This window comes from Colletes latitarsis, chromosome 8, assembly GCF_051014445.1.
Source record: "Colletes latitarsis isolate SP2378_abdomen chromosome 8, iyColLati1, whole genome shotgun sequence".
Lineage (NCBI taxonomy): Eukaryota > Metazoa > Arthropoda > Insecta > Hymenoptera > Colletidae > Colletes > Colletes latitarsis.
The window spans coordinates 32,920,630-32,938,819 of NC_135141.1; the positions used below are offsets into that span (position 1 = coordinate 32,920,630).

Here is an 18,190-nt window from a genome sequence, read left to right on the forward strand (position 1 = left end):
TCAGTGCAGGATAGTACGGGACAGATAAGTTACTTAAATCGTTCAATAATGAAAAGTTTTGGAAAATCTTCTTCTTTAACAATTTTTTTTACGTTAAGCAGCAACTCAAATTATTAAAAATGCACAAAATAAGAGCGAGTTTCGAATATTAGCAATTTATAAACATTTATATGCGAATCAATTTCCTTTTGATATCTTGAAAACTGTTAAAATGAAAATGTACAATAGAAATGAGTTTTCTTGCAATTCAAATACAAAATTCCAATCTTAATATGGAATAAATAATTGAAATAAGAAATTATAATATTAGTACAGGGGAAGTAATAAAAATACACTGTTGGAAAATGAAGTTTGTTTGGACAAAATTTTATAAGAATAAAATCAATTTCTTTTATTTATAACATAACTGCCAGATGGCAGCCCATATGTTTTACGGTGTACGCCTGATAAACGTCACTACTGATACGCACGACAGAATTTCGAGTAGTATTTCGGTCCGTACTACGCATAAAATCCAATTCTCTCCGTATGTGACAATTTCAAATTTGCGTGTGGTAAACCACAATTTTCCTTCGCGTGCAGTATTTTTTTCTCCCCCATCCTGTCGATGTAATATTCATGTCTATAATAATACAGAGATTTTGCATTTCTTTGAGTTAGTAGTCGATATTCAATCAGTATCACGTTTCACTTGTCTCCGTTCATCAAATTTCATGGTAGGCATAATTTCAAATGAAACGAGAGAACATTGAAATAAAATATAATTATCCAATACGTTGTTATCGATAGTCGATTGTTTCCAGTAGAATTTGGTAGAATCTCTTTTCATTATCTTCGGGAGGAAAAATAGTGTGCATGAAAGGATCGAAGAAATCAATCTTTTCCATTTTATTTACGTTGGTAAATGTTGATTTGCTTCGTAATAGCAATTAAAAAGATTAGAAACATAAAAAATTTTAGTAGTATTTAGTTTGTACAAGTATCTTGTAAGAAGTAGTTGCTTGAACGATTTGTCTGGGCAAAGTACGCTAAATGAAAGCTAATTTATGCAGTACATCAAGACAAAGCCGGTACAGAAATAGCAAATTAATATGTATACGTGCTACGTTTTTAGCTTTCTTCGCGTTGGTATCACTATTATCGCCGCGAATATTTCTTGCAGATGAAACTGATATTTAAATTCGCTGGATAAATGCATACGACACACTTTCCCCATTTCTACGGTCGATAAAATTTATAAAAGCGAGTCACCGTTTCCATGCTTCCTCCTATACACTTATACAGCACAATTTTTCTCGATATACGAAATAAGAAAAATAAACATCGAAATATCCCTTACAGACGAGTATGTCTGTGCTAAAAAATAATGAAATTTTCTACGAATCTGGAAGGTATTTCTGGACTTCTCGAACGACCGAGTTCGAGTTTCGGTTGGGTAACTTCGATGAAATATCTCCCCTAAATCATACCCTGTCATTGTTTACGCACTTTGGACGTGAAACAGAATATCGTCATTTGCGATCCATATTAAGTTAACGTAGCTCATCGATTTACGCGGGTCACGTATAACGGGAAAAGCTTCTTTCTTGCACAACCATATTTCGATCACATTCGAGGCAATCAAAACGTGGTTTCAGGTTCATTACACACTTGTTCGTCGTTTATAATTACAGTGGAATTTTAACAACTCAAAAATTAAAGACTTAAGGACTTAAGGACGAATAAAATACAAATAAAACAATCGTCTTCGTAAAATCTTTGAATATTTACGTAATAGGAATATTTTGTTATCTGTAACAACGTGTCTCAAATTACATAGGAGTTTGATAAAAAAAGATTCTGTTTGGTAATTACGTTCAATTCTGATTGTAATCGTTTAATAGAACACGTATATTTACAATCTGACGATTTCTTACTGGTGATTTAAAAGTAATTTAAATTAACAGCGAAGAAATAAGAAATAAACGTTTACCTCGCATACAAATAAGGACGGAGTACATGAGCGATTCCGTATAAATTGAATGCAAAGGAGTTTATGAATATAAAACACGGGTGAACAGCATATTATAAGTCAAATTTACATACATATACTTAATCTAGATCACAGGTACGGTATCGAAGTGTTTAAGAAAAATATAATACGTGCATTTTATTGGAATATGAATTAAAGAATTTACTATTTTTTAGAGTTTTGTGGAATAGAAATATTTAATTTTATAAATTAAAAGAATTTCAAAAGCTACTCATATAGTAATAAACAATATTTTTGTATAATAGGTAACATAATTATTAATTGTATGGAATAAAGTCATAAAATAATTAAGCTTTTGTTTCGTTAAATGACTCGTATATTTTGTTTTGGATTTTTAAACGCGTATAAAGCTAAAAAAACAAAGACTGACGAGAATCCAATTAACGATTCGTAACAGATGAGGTGGAACAGATTGTTTATAATTACGATACAATACGGTGCACGTAATACATCAGTCAAGCGAACACGATCGAATCACAGGGCTAGTAAATTCTCATTATGTTTTTTTAAATTATCTCGAAATCGATGTCGTTATTGCAGTGAAGTGGCAATTAATTAATATTTACTTATTAGATGATAGAAGTTTTTCCTTTGAAACGTTTTTAAATTTGTACCAAGGATAATTTATTATTTTATTTTCAATAGTATCTTTACTATTTTTATTATTTAGAATTTGTATATTTCTGTGTTTCGAGGCTATTCAATTTAATGATTTTTATAAATGATTTAACAATTGTACAATTTTAAATCTGTTCCAAATTTCGTAATATGAATGATAGCTTTTGTTACCTTTCGTAAAATATCGTTAATTATCTTTCGTGACATATATTCCAACGCATACAAAGGATAAAATGTAATTTGTTTAATTACACGTACAATTAAAAATAATCCGAATGCAGTTGCGTATTTTCATCGAGAGTCTTTGTAATCCACCGATAATAATCACGTAAATACAGAATAAAAAATTGATTTTATTTTGCACTTGTGAATGACACACCAATAATTGCAAGCTCTATCTAGCTCATTTTCAATGTATCCTGCCCATTTTCTTTGTCGGTTGGTTCACGAGTGGTTGGGTCATAGATCAAGATTAAAATCGCTACCTATCCTGCTTCAAGTTAATTGGTAATTCTGATTTTGTCACTTGAACGCGGAAATTACTTAATTTATTTTCATTATCTTCCTTTTTCATCGTTATCGGATACCTGCATCATTAAAATCGGGCAAAAACTAAGAGTTTCATGAATATATACTTTCCAATATGTATAGTAATACGTGTTCTACAATTTTTCAAATAATTCAATATTTAACGAATAGAATATTACTAACTTTTATTAATTTTCCCTCTCTCGAATGTACAATACATGTAAAAATTAATCAGTATATTTCATAACAGTAGCGCAAGCTAATATGAATATTTTATATTAATAATTTTACTTCTAAATAAGTCCCAAGGAAAATAGAGAAAACGTGAAATAATATTGTAATTTAATAAATATATTTGTCGAACGTGACAAATATAGTTTCTATCCAATATTTATAATTTAATGAACGATACCAAACAGAATGGAGGAATAATTGAATTTTAACTTATTGATTTTGGAGAGCCTGTCTCGTCTCACTCAGATTATCTCTTTTTGTTCCCTTTTGCAACAACAACTTTTGTTAGGATGCGATAAATTTCAAGATCTTGGAAATGATAATTATTAAAGTTCTTCGTCTAGTTATTGTAAGTAAATTATTATTTTCATCCGTTAAAGAACAAAATGCTAATACAATAACGAGTTTGACGAAGTTTTAATTCCAAGCGAAACTTGCAGGGAAGATAACTGGATACATCCTTTGGGAAATAACGCAGTCGACACACCCAGATTTAACATAGTCTTTCGCTTCCATTACTACACGCATGCATAATAAAAAAAGTAGACGAGAAATAATTACTTTGTCCTTGTTCTTTTTAACGATATTCATTTTGGTAAAATTTCTACAGTTTACAGTCATTATTGAATCAAACAATGGAATATTACAAATATTTGGTATAATTATGCTCGTCGTTTTAATTTTGAAAATAGTAAAGAGATTGCAAGTACCTTTGTAGAGGAAAAAAATTTAAATATTTGTATTTAAAAAACGATAGTTTATATCTTTAAAAATAATATAGAACGGCTCCTATTGAAAAGATTGCGTCAATGACAGAAATATGACGCTCGAACTGATACTCCTTACAGCCAAGTATTGATAAGTCTCGAGCTTCCGACATCCGTTCTGATTTGTAAAATTTCATCCAATTTATAAATATGCAATACAGGACGGGTTTAATTGAAAGCTGGATGGCTTGATGCTTCTCGTAGAAGTTATTAAACGACATCTGAAATATCTTCGTTGAATAATACTGGATATGTATTATTCAGTACAGACGAAGAGTTGGCTGCGATTTTCGTTAAAGTTGTGTTGATATTTCAACATAAGGCGATTAAGTGTTAATCGAAAAGTTTGAAAATATACAACGGGAGCAGACGATGTTCTAAATGCAAGCGCGTCTACGAGGAAATTGTGGAATAATCCACTTGACGATGCAATCTTGAACACGATTATAAAACATGATTTTTTAATAGTTTTCAATTCGCTTAGGAATGAAGTAAAATGTAAAACGTTTCACGGAGACACTTAACATTTTAATAGAAAGCTTTAGGTCTCGGTTTCTAATCCTTGTAGTGTCGTAAAAATTCAAATTTCTTTTCCTCTTTTTGCTTTTACAAGTGTCGAAATGGTGTATCTTCTTCGACTATTCTGGTGCATAACAACTTTTTAAAATTAATAATATGTACAATCAATACAAAAGATTATCACTGTGTAGATGTTTCTGTATTGTTCATGCCGCCCATCTGTCTCGATCGTGATCGATTTAATGACAGTTAAATTCCCTATAGCATCTAACAATGCTGGGTGTGGTGCACAACCGTTTTTACAGTTCAGCTACTCTATGTTGACCTTTTACTCTACATGTGGATTACAAATTTTTATTTATTTTCAAATTTTATCTTCGATCCATTTATTTGTAATTTCGTAAAGATTTTGTGAGATCGTCTCGCTGGAAAAAAAAGAACTGATCCTTTAAAACGTCCTTGACTCTTCCACTTGGTAATGAAAAGACGTAACTATGTGCTCCCATGAGTCGAGAGACTTCAACTTGAAACGTCTATCTTTAGAAACGAACGAGGCATCCAGGTGACCTGTTTTAAATACCTCTGCGTGTTTTATTCATTGTAAAAAATTCATTTCGATCGAACGTACGACATTATTATAAAAAACTATGTAAAGATATCCTCTGTTTAAATCCCATAAGGGAAAAACCTGATCAGTTTCGACGCACCGAATAATCTGGAGGTATTTCCAAAACGTGTTATCTGGACTAACAATAACTTTCTGTGCTTTATGAAATTGTTCTATCGTGAAACTCGATCCTGCATATCGTTTTACTCTTTTCTGAAATTGAACTCAGAACACTTCTGTTGCATTTATGTCGAAAAATCTAGATGAAAACGGACGAGGAACTACGTTAATCTTCATGCATATTAGTCTAGTTTGAAAAAATTTGTGTGTTCCGGGTTGCCCTCGAGCGAAGTGGTGATTTATACTTCGAATATACTATCGATTTTCCCTCGAACTAGACTTTGATCGAGACGCGTACCTGATCGAGTGTTCCTCGAGTACAGAAACTTTCTGCCCACTCTATCAGATCTCTAGCAAGTTTCAACGTGAAGTCGATACACTTCTGTTCATGAAAAGTTTTTCTACTAATACAACTTTTCTACTAAATTTATATTTAGTTTTTTAAACGTTTATCGACCTCGACATTCAAGAAATTAATTAAAAAATACACTTTATAATTGGAATGAAGTCTCTTTCATCTCATTTGAAATATTTTTGCATAATAATTTGCAAAGAATTAATTGCAAGTATCGACACTGTTTACGAGTCCTTAGATTTGATTATCAGGTGCCTTTCGTCAAACTTATGTTTCAAAAACTTCCCACTTTCAATTTTCTGCAATTTTCAAGACAGCTTCGGAAGGTTGAAACTTTGCAGAGTGGTTTTCTTTCCTCAAACTTGAGTCACTGCGTCTAAAAACGAAAACGTGTTCCTCATTTTTGACCGCCTCTGCAAGGGTGCTTTTTTAAGAATTTTTCACAGTTCTAAGAAAAACGCGAAGAAATTTTGAACGTAGAAAGGTGCAGTTAAAAACTTCTTTACGTTGATCGCCAAAGTTTAACAACTGTCGAAGTATATTTTTCTTGCTTGAAGTCGTTACAGCGATGTTTGAAGTCGTGTAAACGCTATTTCACGATCGAGTTATACGACATCGATGTTATAACTGATAATGAAAAGGTTTCGAGAGTTACGAAATCGACGATAGAAAACTTGATAATCCGTGAGAAATTTAAACATCTTCGTGTTTTATAGTTTGGAAAGTTAGTTGTTCGGTACTGTATTCCATTCGTGCTAGGATAATCTGAGAAGCAAAGAAATGAAATGCCAGGAGAAAGTTGGAAGATGGGGAAAAGGAAGTACTTCTAAAAGTTAATAAGAGAACGTCGGATGTTAAGAAGTTCGTACGAGAAAAAATTCCTTGCAGATGATGTTCGTAAATATCTGGAGTCGCCTGAAAAAAATTACATTGAAACATTCAAATGGGAGATGAAAAGAATTTTAAAAAGTATCTAAGTGAAACAAAAGTATAAAAAATCGATACATGTCCGCATTCTACCGCGACCGGATAATTTTTACCGATAATTTTCACTTACTATACGAGTATCAGTCGCTATCAACAAACACCGCGTGCTCGATGATTCTTGCGTGATGCACGGAAAGATTATGATGTACTTTTTGTTCATATAATGTATCTGATGCCGTGTACGGAGATAGGAACATGTATTCTGTCCTTATTATCCGGATAAATATAAACCCCGTCGTATAATACCCAGCACGTGAGACCTTGCGAACTTTTCAAAGAGGGATTGTTCGAGGCTCGTATGTGCGTAAAGCTCTTTGAAAAACTGAAACCGATCAGCGAAGTGAAAGCTCTTACAATGTCCTTTAAAACCGACGCAGAACTGCGTGTCTTTCACCTATTCTCTGAAATTGGAAAATACCCCTTCGATGCGGAGAGTAATTAACTGCAAACATGCCAATATTGCCTCAGCCAATCGATGAAATGCTAAATTCATCGGACTTCGATGGCGAACGATTGAACTTGCATAACAAATAATTAATCTTCTATTTGTTTATCATGAGATGTTCCATTATAACATTTATTATATATATTTGTGATAAATTTTTTTTTTTATTGATTTTATTTTAGTGATTCGTAGAACAACTTTTTTAAATTATTTAAAAAGTAATACAGTCGTTTACTTTTTTATCTAAACGTTTTTGTCTAGATAATAATTTTACTTGGGTAGAAACCTAAGAAGTTCATTGCAAACGCGTTTCAACCCTTTCGTAATAGTGAAACGGTATTTCTAGGGCACTGTGTAGTGTACATGTAACTGTATATTCGTCCAACAAGGGGAGCCTCCCCCCGCTGTAACACTTACTTTTTAACGAGCTACTGTTCACCGATAGTGTTTCAAACTCCGGAGCCAGTGATATATGGTTTTGAGGGTAATAGGTTTTGAGGTTTCGAGGGTTAATTGTACACGCGATGTTTAACGTTAAATACTAGACGCACGTTTGTCTTTTGAATTACGACTTTGGTTGGCAGCTAAGGGCGTACCGTCGTGAATAGGGTTTGCTTGTCAAGAATGACCCGTTGCACATAACTGGCTCAAAATAAGCTCGTACCGAATGTTTAACTTCAATAATTACGCAGCTTTCAAGTCACAACTTGACTATTGTGTAATCCCTAGTTCGGTTCAAAGATCAAAGACTGCTGCAACCTAATAATTACGCTGTAATAATTCTACTATACTTGTAGTAAACTATGTGAGTCATAGTAATATAATTTCTAATTTTTAACACGTTGACTTTGTTTTTATAGAAGATTATCGTAGGAAATTAAAGCTGAAAATCACTACAATAATCGAAGTGACCTATTTTACAACTAGCCCTACACAGTATAGTGTCTCTAATACACTTAACCTTGTCACTGTACAAGAAACGAGACTGTCATGAAGTAATCGAGGTTCTACACTGTAGCTATAGCTTAGTCACGTTCTCAGACCAGTACGTTTAATTCTATAAATTACTATCTATAAATAAATATTTATTGTAAATTTATGTTCCGTATTTTTTTTATAGTCTTCCAACGATTATTTTGCGATAAAAATAGAAACTGGATTTTTATTCAGAAGTTTTTCTTTGCATAGCTTTCTTTGTCACATTAATATTCTATCTCTTGCATCGAAATTATAAAATTAGTTTCCTTGACGTCATTGCATTTAATTAATACTGCCCTTGTGATTAATACATAAACATGGAGAAATGTTTATCGCAATAACATACAAATGACTGCAATTTCTTTGCAAATACTAGTCAGAATTATGGTGCAATCGATCGCATGACTGGGGCGCGTTTAATACTCTGCAACACCTAACCCAAACGCGATTAAATAATCCATAACAACGAGTCATATAGAAATTACTCAGAATAAATCCTGGCGCGTTAGACAATGTTTTGTATATTATTTTGTATCATACATTTGCTAGTCTATCGTTTAAATAAATTAGGTAAATTTTGTTCAATATTTCGAAATGATATTTATGTAATAAATAACACCTCCAGTTTTGGGTCGACATTTCCTGGTTCGAGGATTCGTTTTCGATGTAATTGAATTCGAAATTTGCCGGATACGCGTACGATCGAATATCGTTTACCTGACGCGTGTCTGTCCATTAATCTCTGTTTCTACTTGTATCGTTGTCCAAGTCGTTCTCCACTGCACGCGTGCTAATTTGGCACGAAACGACCGTCCGGTTGAGATTTTTCCGGAAGATTGCAGTTTGTTCCGTCGGTTGCATAGCGATTCTGCGCAGCATGTCGCGCAGCTGTCAATCGCCTTAGCGACCAAGGGTGAAAACCATCCCCTGTAGACGACGAAGGATGAAGGGGAAGGAATATCTCAAAGGTTTATTCACTCTTAAAAGTCACGAACCCTCTTCTTGAAATCAATACGAAATCTCTCGAAATGACGCAAAGTATCGTGAAATCCAAACGAAATCGCCAAAAATAATTAAAAATACAATACATATAAGACAGACTACTTTTTCACAAATATTCCAGATTTATCTCTTCGATCCATTTTTCATTTTATTACAAAAATTTGTAAAACTTTTTAACTCCAAATTGTCCTAATGGCCGGAATCAACGATAACCATCGAATAGTTTTCCATTCGAATAAGCGTTTCGGAACCAGCCACAGACGTTCTCGATAATTTTCAGGTCAGAGATCAGTGCTCGCCAATTTAAAAGAGGAATACGTTATCGATTAATTCCAAGTCCGGACGATTTGGGCGGTCTAAATATTACAGTTATCGTGTCGAAAGTGTCGCCTACTTTTGTCGAAAAAATGTTTTATTAAAGATTCTTTTGATAGTATGCAATTATAATATTTATAGATATTAAAGATTACTCAAATCTAAGAGACGAAACGTAAAAATAAATTAATGGTAGTTTACTAGATTGCAAAATATCGTTGCATAAATATGTATTTTAATTATTACTCGAAACACTGATTTTTGGCTTTGTAGAGAACTTTCGATTGATGAAGATATTCAGATAGTGTATAATATACCCAAACTTTCGACAAACGTTGACTATATATACTTAAATAAACAAGAGAGTCGAGGCTCGCTTTAGTATTCTACCCGGAAATGTACCAGCTTAGTGCAGGATGTTGTGTTTTGTTCTCTGCTCCTGCCAACACTGCACTGTTTCTACCATTTCGACCAAAATTGCCGTTACTAATTTAATCCTTGAATTAGGTCTGGAAATGTTCAATCTGATATCAAACGTGTGAGATTGCCATAGAAAACTTAATGAACTTGATTTCACTCGTAAGTAAGAATCATCGTCGTCCAGAGTTCTTTTTTGAGTCGCTATTATACAGTACGGAAGAAGCGAGAGTAACTGTCCTGTCGATGTAAGAAATTTAAGAATTTGCAAAGTAAAACTTTTCAAATACATTCCGCTAACGTTAAAGACATTTTCGTCTTTCGTAGGAGAATCGAGAATCAGCTTCTGTGAGGTTTTTTTTATAGCGTCGGTTACTGCCTTTGAACACCGTCGATACTTTCAGAAGATCGCCTTTGATCTTCGATTTCAACCGCGGGAACAAAAAGAACCAGTGACAGATGAGGCGAATAAGAGTACCGTAGTAGCACATTCGAGTTGTTCCAATATTTCTCTGATACTCGCTTTCCACGTTTTTGTAGCGCTAAAATTTTTTAGACAATTTTTCTGTATTAGTTGGTAATAACTAGGGAATTACGTGGACTTCTTCTTTGAGGTTTTTAAAGCGTTATCAACCGATTTTCTTCGACAGAAAGAAATAATTTACTAGGTTTAAAAATATATAATACAAGTACACCTGTTTTTTTATTTTAAGTGACAATAACATTCTCTATCGTTGTACTCGTACCAAAAACAGTCCTGAAACTGCAGTTCGAAATGTGTACGAAAAAATAAACGATCCTTGTTAAAACTACGCCCTTTTTGTTTGCGTTTGATCATTGCACGCAACACGTACCCTACGTTCGAGCCAGCGAGTTTAAATTTCCGTCGAAGTTGTTCGTTTGTGCGCTGTTTTCATTTCCGGAGAAAAAATATTTAATCTCATTATTTTTTCTCGCAAATCTCGTTTTATATCAGTTACGCGAAAACTGTGGAATTCAATACAACTTTGTTAACGAACGCGGCGTACATTAATTCTTTTTCTGTCCGTTAAAACACCACGAAATATATAGATGATGAATTTTTCACGATAATTGTTACTTGCACTGGATATCTTATATACACCTATATCCACGAAAGTAAGAACGATTGAATTCAAGAGTATCATCGAATCTCTATAAGACTTGAGCTACTTTTCGAAGCTTATGGAAGTCCAATCTCGATATCAGATAGATATCTGTCTCTGGTTTCATCAAGAAGAATCGAGTATGAAAGGGGGCATCATATTTCATAATTTTCATGGCCATGTTCGGTGGACTATGAAAATCATCGTATATCGGTGGATTTCTTTGAGTACAGAGTTTGATCTTCGAACAGAAATTTCGCACACAAGAAATAACACAGAGATCGAATTTTATCGGTTACGCTATATATCGACGCTTATAAAGAATTGGAAAAGTCTCGAGAGACGAGGGAAGCGAGTTCCGCACAATTGGCGAAGTGTATTCAACGATTGGAACGATTCATCATAATAAAACTTCAATTTCTTATCCGCGCTCTGTTCGGTATCGTTAATCGAAATGTTCGGGATAAGTATAATTCTTTCCAGAACACCGCAAATTTCTAATGCATATTTTTGCGTTTCTAAAATTCCTATTATTTTTTTTAAATAGACGGGGGGACTCTAGAGACACTCTGTATTATCTCAATTATTTATTTATTAATGGTTAGCTTTCGATGTAAATAGGAAATATACATATAGCAAAGATGAAAGGAGAGAATCTTCAGTGTCCACTGTCTTAGAACAGTGGATAATACAATAATAGAAAATATAAAGAAATAACACCCACTCGATTAGAAGGAATAATTGCACGATCGACAGAATTGGAATTTGTTCTGCTTCACCGAGGACAATTGAGTATAAATCCGACATAGAATCGGCCTAGTTGTCGCATGGCGCATCATGTTACCCTGTAATCGCACGGAGATACGCGAGGCCGTACACTTTCAGTACGAATGTGTGCACAAACGTTCTCATACGCCACAGTGGCGACCACGCTGCTTACGCTCGTTTTGCCTTCTCGAATCAATACTATTGACCGTTCGAACGAGCCATAATCCGTGTCACGGAAACGTGCTTGTAAATTCATTCACTTTCTTCTCTTCTTCGGGAAATAATAAATTACGGAGATACTATAACAGCGACGTTTGAAAAAACGAAGTTAAATCGGTTTGAACATGTTTGGTACTGAAACGAAACGAAAGTGGAACTGTAGTCGTACGTTGCGTAAAATTAATGGCGTACAGGGTGTTTCATAATGTATGGTGTCAAGTAGGGGAGTAGGTGACACAAAAACAATGAAATAAGTTTCTACAAACTTGTACCCTGTTTGACCCTGTTTTCAGGTCGTAGACATCATTTCTGTGTTTAGTATATTAATGTATATATAGCTACTCAGGTTCATAGAATGTGCTCGAAATATTAACATGTACGTACGAACAAATTTAAACAAAATTAAATAGTATGCATTTGAAAAATTGTACGTTGACTCTTTTGGAGATAAATCATCTTCGCGGGTGGCTGTGCTCTCTGAACATAGTAAAAATAAAGCAATTGGTCTGTCATATTCTCCATTGCTGTTATTTTTCTGATACCATCATTCAAGATTTTCTCCTCTAGATTAACAGTTTTGATACTGCGTGGTCTGACATTCGTTTTTTAAACAAACCTGCGTCTTCTCCGAATGCTCTGAAACATTCTCTTGTCTGGCTGACGTCTATCGGAGAAAGAAATCGCATACAGACATCTTGCTTCGTCAGAATTACATTTTCATGCTCGCCGTTTCTTAGCCCAATATTTATTCATTACTTCTTCTAACGTTGGATAAAATAGTGAATTATCGAGTGGGAGTAAAAATTATTATAAATAGGGCACACGTTATGGTTTAATTTTGAATTTTCAAGCCTCGATTATGAGACAGTTTTTATTTTTAATTTATTAAAATCATGAATTTTTTATCATATATTTCTGACCCTAAGTACGAAGAACGTCTAACTGAATAATACGTATTGGCCATACTGAAGCTACTATACATTTATTCATTATTCACAATGTTACATTATTCGATTCATTTATAATTAAATTCATATTTCAAATATACACGAGTTAGTTCGTTACACGTAAGTGTTGCGTCCACGTAACTTCCGTATTGGCAACAATTCTTCTTTCCAAGAGTCAATAGGTTTCAGCGAGGGTCGATAAACCAATCGATCCTCGACAGTGACTACCGACAACTTAATTGAATAAATTACAAACTCGCGATGTTTCAAACAGAAGCTAAATGCGTTACATGATTTGAGATTTCAGCTTGAGAATTAATTGTTTTAGTTTGAAAATGAAAAGTCTTGCCAGTCAAAGTGTTGATACAATCAATTTCAAATAAATATGTAAATAGTATGAGATTTTTATCGTTTCGTTTGATATTTCGTGAGATCATATATTTTCTCTTCGTAGGAACGTAACATTTTCCCTGAAACGCACATCGTAATCCGACAAATTATGGTTCTTAGCTGGTATCACGTTCCCACGAGAACTCGCGCTATCCTATAATGTCGAAACGCATACAAACGGCTACCAATGCGTCTACGATCTTGTTCTTCCGGTTTCATGTCCATCAGGAAACAATCGAAGTCTGCGTAAATAACGAACAGAGTTCGTCCCGTGCGATCGTAGGTCTTGAAAGACGACTATGTATCCCCTTTGGAGAGAAACGCAGTGGCGGAATAATTTATTTCCTCGCAATCTACGGCGTGCACGTAACTCCTTCTCGGAATAGAAAAGATGAAGGTACCCGAGACGAAAACAAGACAGTTTTCTTGTTTCCTTTCTAGCTGAAAACAACGGAGTTGCATTATGATTTTAAAAATATTTTACATTGCAGCAGTATACGTATTCGAGTTAAAGAAAATCCTGTGTAAACAGATTTTGCAAAATTTTCTTCTGTCACAAAATTATTTGTAAAATATTAGATATAAACATGAAAATTGAGTCTCATTTGTTAGAAACAAAATTACATGGAGCGTATGTTTACAGGAACTTTTTAATTTTTATTTTCTCCATCTACCACTAAAGTAAATATTATAAAACACTTTGTATACCTGACAATCGTCACAACTACGTAAATATTAAATAAAAGAGGTTGAAGAACGTATCCTTGAGTCACAATCAAATGTTAGAAAGGGTTAGCCATGATTCAACACAATCTACCGAGTGGGTCGAGAAAAGTAAGATTGCAGGAAGGTTATAGCGCTCTGATAGAGGCGAAAATTGTGTAATTTAGCAATCAACAGGTTGTGATGAATCGTTTCGAACGCTGTTGTACGGTCCAATGAAGCAATGCATGCAACGCGACGCGAATGAAAATCACGAACGATTGTAAGCAAGCTTCTCTTTAAAAATAGAAGGATCGTAGCTTTCTTAAAGTAATGCAATTGTTATTACCACCCACCCTAATTTCTCCTGTTTTATGATTGTATGCGAAACTGTGCTCGTTGTTAGCGTAATAATGCTCTAATCATTTCTGCGAATCCTTTTCACAGCGAAGGTGAAAATTGATTATGCGAATGCACAAACGAGGGGATTAGATAAGTTTACTCTATTTACCCTGTCGTACTTCGTCCTTAATTAAGCTCTGTTATAATTAATCGAATACCCATTACCGTGGGATCAAAATCAATTGGCCACTCAAGGCAACTGACGGGTTGTCTTTAGCATACCATTTCGTTACCCCGACAGAAAAGCAAGCTGTCATGGCGTAGAAATAGGAGTGTCTGACGTATTCAGAGTCTGGTAAATGCCATTGAACAATTAAGCTTGATTTGCTTGGAACTGGCGTAGATTCAAATTCAAATAACGTTGTTTATGAAGTAAGGTAAAGTACGCATTAAACTTGAGATAACAATAGTTTTTTTTAAATAGAATTTTATAAAATATAAAACTAAAAAAAATCTAGATGTTTACGTTGAGACACCCCATATATAACAATATTTTGCATCTCTGGGATATAAATACTTTCAGTTAGCTTCGCGTTACTGTATCTGATCAACAACTTTTTGCTCAGGGGTGGTGGCTACTGCAAAAGACGGCAGCCACTTGACGTGAAACTAATTAAAAAGTAATCACGTTGGATTAAAGTTGCCGCTAAAAATTCGCGCGGCAAGGAATCTTTGAACGCAACACGGAAATTAAATAGTTTGCATACGCGAGAAACTCTATTTTAAAAATAATAACATAGCTAATTTCTCAGATTCAACGATTAGCTTTACAGAAATGCGTTTCGAAACAACGGTTCGCGTTTCGCGACGCGATAAAATTAATTTCACCGCTTCTGAGAAATTGTTTTAACGCTTGGGTCTTAGAAAAGGTCGCGAAGATCGTAAGTATGCGGCAAAGCACCGTGTACACGTACAGTGTGACCCATTTTACTGTTCCCCGTTGGATCTTTACCTGCAGAGTGTCGTTTTCGAAATGCGTTGCAAGTTGTAGTTTTCGCTAAAATTGCAATTTAAATAGCAAATTTCTCTATGACGGATATAGTCTAATTACACATCGTTTTCTTTTGGCAAGTGACAATTTGTATCGTACTTGTATACGTGCATTGGACGTACGAAAAGTAGTACAATACAAATGTTGAGTTTGAACCTAACAACCTCGTTGAGCTGGTTTCGTTTTTGCCACTTTAACTTGCAGGTCGAGTATTCGCGCAAGTGGCTATCGAGTCGTTCGATTGTAACAGTTTCCTTATGTGTTTGTATTTTCCTCGTCTTGGTCCAGCTTAGTACGATACTGCCAACGTACAAACGTTTGTACAAATTCTCTGTGCACGTGGGTGTCGAGGCAAAAGAGGCCACACCGACGTGGCAAAAGAGATCTTCTGGAGTTCTGATTGCTGGCTAGCCGCTTTTACCACTGTGTCATCACCATCCCTTCGCTACCCTGATCTTCTGCCCCCGTTTTCTTTGGACCACCACGAGGGTTTCACCCTGGTTATCGTTACGTTGCATCTTCCCGCGGCTATTTAGATTTTCGAAAGAATATTTTATCATTTGGAAACAGAATTAAAGCGATACTTTTTCAAGGAACTTTTTTTAGAGAATTATCGAGTGAAAATTACTTTAGAGTCCGGGATATCGCAGTACTCATTATTAGACTGCTAATTTACGAGTTATTATATTTAGGGGTTGAGACAACCCTCTAAAAAGTTCCCATTTCACTAATTCTATTAATAAAAATATGAATTTGCATAAAGATCTACAGTTTAAGTAGATTAAATAAGATTGTTAAATACATATTTAGTCTGCCAAGGTTATTAAGGTCTCATCGGGGTTAAAATAAATATTTTAATAGGAAATTTGGACGAAAGACTGTAGTTATTGATTATTTCGTAAAAACTGTGTTCACTGTTTCCAATATTTACGATCCTAGAATATAATGGACGCCAGATCATTATTGTCTATTTTGTTTGTCATATAATCCGTCATTGGTGGATGCAATGCCTCGGTATAGTATTCCAGGGTTAAACATCCCGTAGCTATTTACAGACCATTGTTATTTCATACCAATTCGTGGGACGCGTCGCACATAGGTCAGCCCCGTCCATGTTAAATGTTTCGTAAGGTTAGAATCGCTCTATCATGCGATCGGCGGTATAGTAATTCTGCGCAACTGCGTCGCTGCAGTAACGCTACGTATCGCTGCACTATAACTGCGAATCGTGTCAGGGTGGCGAAAGGGATGCGTTTACCATGTCATACTCCTCAAACGACAGAAATTAATGACTCCGGTTGTACATTATTTACTTTCTAACCGAGTGCATTATGCAGTCGTCTGTTTCTGGTGGACTCTCTGCTGGTAAAAAGTTTCAAATCACCGCGCAAACTAGGCGAAATTACAAACAGTTTCTTAGTTTTTTATTTTGCGAAATTCCAACAACAAAAGATGTGAATAAACGTTGCAATGCCTAATCTCGAATCTGACGATGCAGTCAGTGTAACAAGTAAGAAACGTATAAGAATAAAATTTATAAAAAGCCACTTTATTTGTGCAGGGTGCGAGGAAAGCTTCCCTTGGCCCGATACAGTCGTGTGCAATAAACTGGTAAAATAATAGTGTCCCCAAGAGGCCACGTACACGCGTATCTACTTTGTTCTCACGTTCGAACAATAAACTGTACCTTAGAATTGCCACTTGTATAGAAAGACTCGAGGGTGCTTCGAGGAACTACGAAATCTTTGCGCGAAAAGTATTCACCGAAGTCCTTCGACCTCGTGCTCATTTTCAAGAGATTCTACGATAGTGATTTTATTATGAAAAGCAACTTGTACTTGTTCTTTTCGCCCTTACGGTTTTCGATAAGATCCTGAAATATTGTGTTGCAAAGTACGATACGTCTGAGGCTGAATCTGCGTGTAGGCTCTATCGCGAGAGTAGGTTGAACAAACTGAACGCGTGACGAAATCGGCCTCATCTCGGACTAAAAGTGGAAGAAACGGAAATAAGTTCTACTTCGAGGCTTGGGTGCACGCTGGTGGCCATACTAAAAATATTTAAATATTTTCTTTAGGCTCGAATAGTCAGAAACAAATTATTTTTTATGTTAAATTTAATATTCTTAACATTTCATTTAATTAATTATTGCAATTAATATTAACTCGTGATCGTCAATGTTACCGAATTAAACGTCTCATAAGAGAAATTTGATTCCCCAGTCTCTGAATTCGGATAAATTAATATACAAAAATAAACCACGTTGGAAGATATAAATTTAATTTATTGGCCAATAATTTCACCGGATTACTTTTAATTTATTGTCCATAAATTCTTCCCTCCTATTTCCCTTTCAGGTTTTATATTATTTAAGGAATTAGAAATTCCTTTCCTTTAATATTCCATCGGATTTCTCACTTTTTATAATATTTAATGACGCGAAAACGAAAGGATTCACATTCCTTTAGTACTGTCTAACGACGTGGAAACAAAGTGGTTCGTAACTCAATTTCCTAATTGCTTATATTAAAAGAAGATTTAATATAAAATTTATTTTTAATTCACGATTCTAGAACACAGAGATTATTAATGGCACATAATTCTTTAATTTTCCATATTCCATTCTCAAATCAATATTTCAAGATTATTTTAGGTTTTGGATTCATCCAATTCTCTCTGCTGAATATCATAATTAAATAAATTAACAACGTTAATGGATCGAT

The 18,190-nt window shown here is 34.6% G+C and overlaps 1 protein-coding gene across 11 annotated transcripts in view; it reads left to right on the top strand.

The window, feature by feature from the left end:
- The window catches only part of LOC143345105 (uncharacterized), a 105,149-nt gene that overhangs the window by 34,415 nt on the left and 52,544 nt on the right, over positions 1–18,190 (top strand). The gene's annotated exons all lie outside the window — the stretch shown is intronic.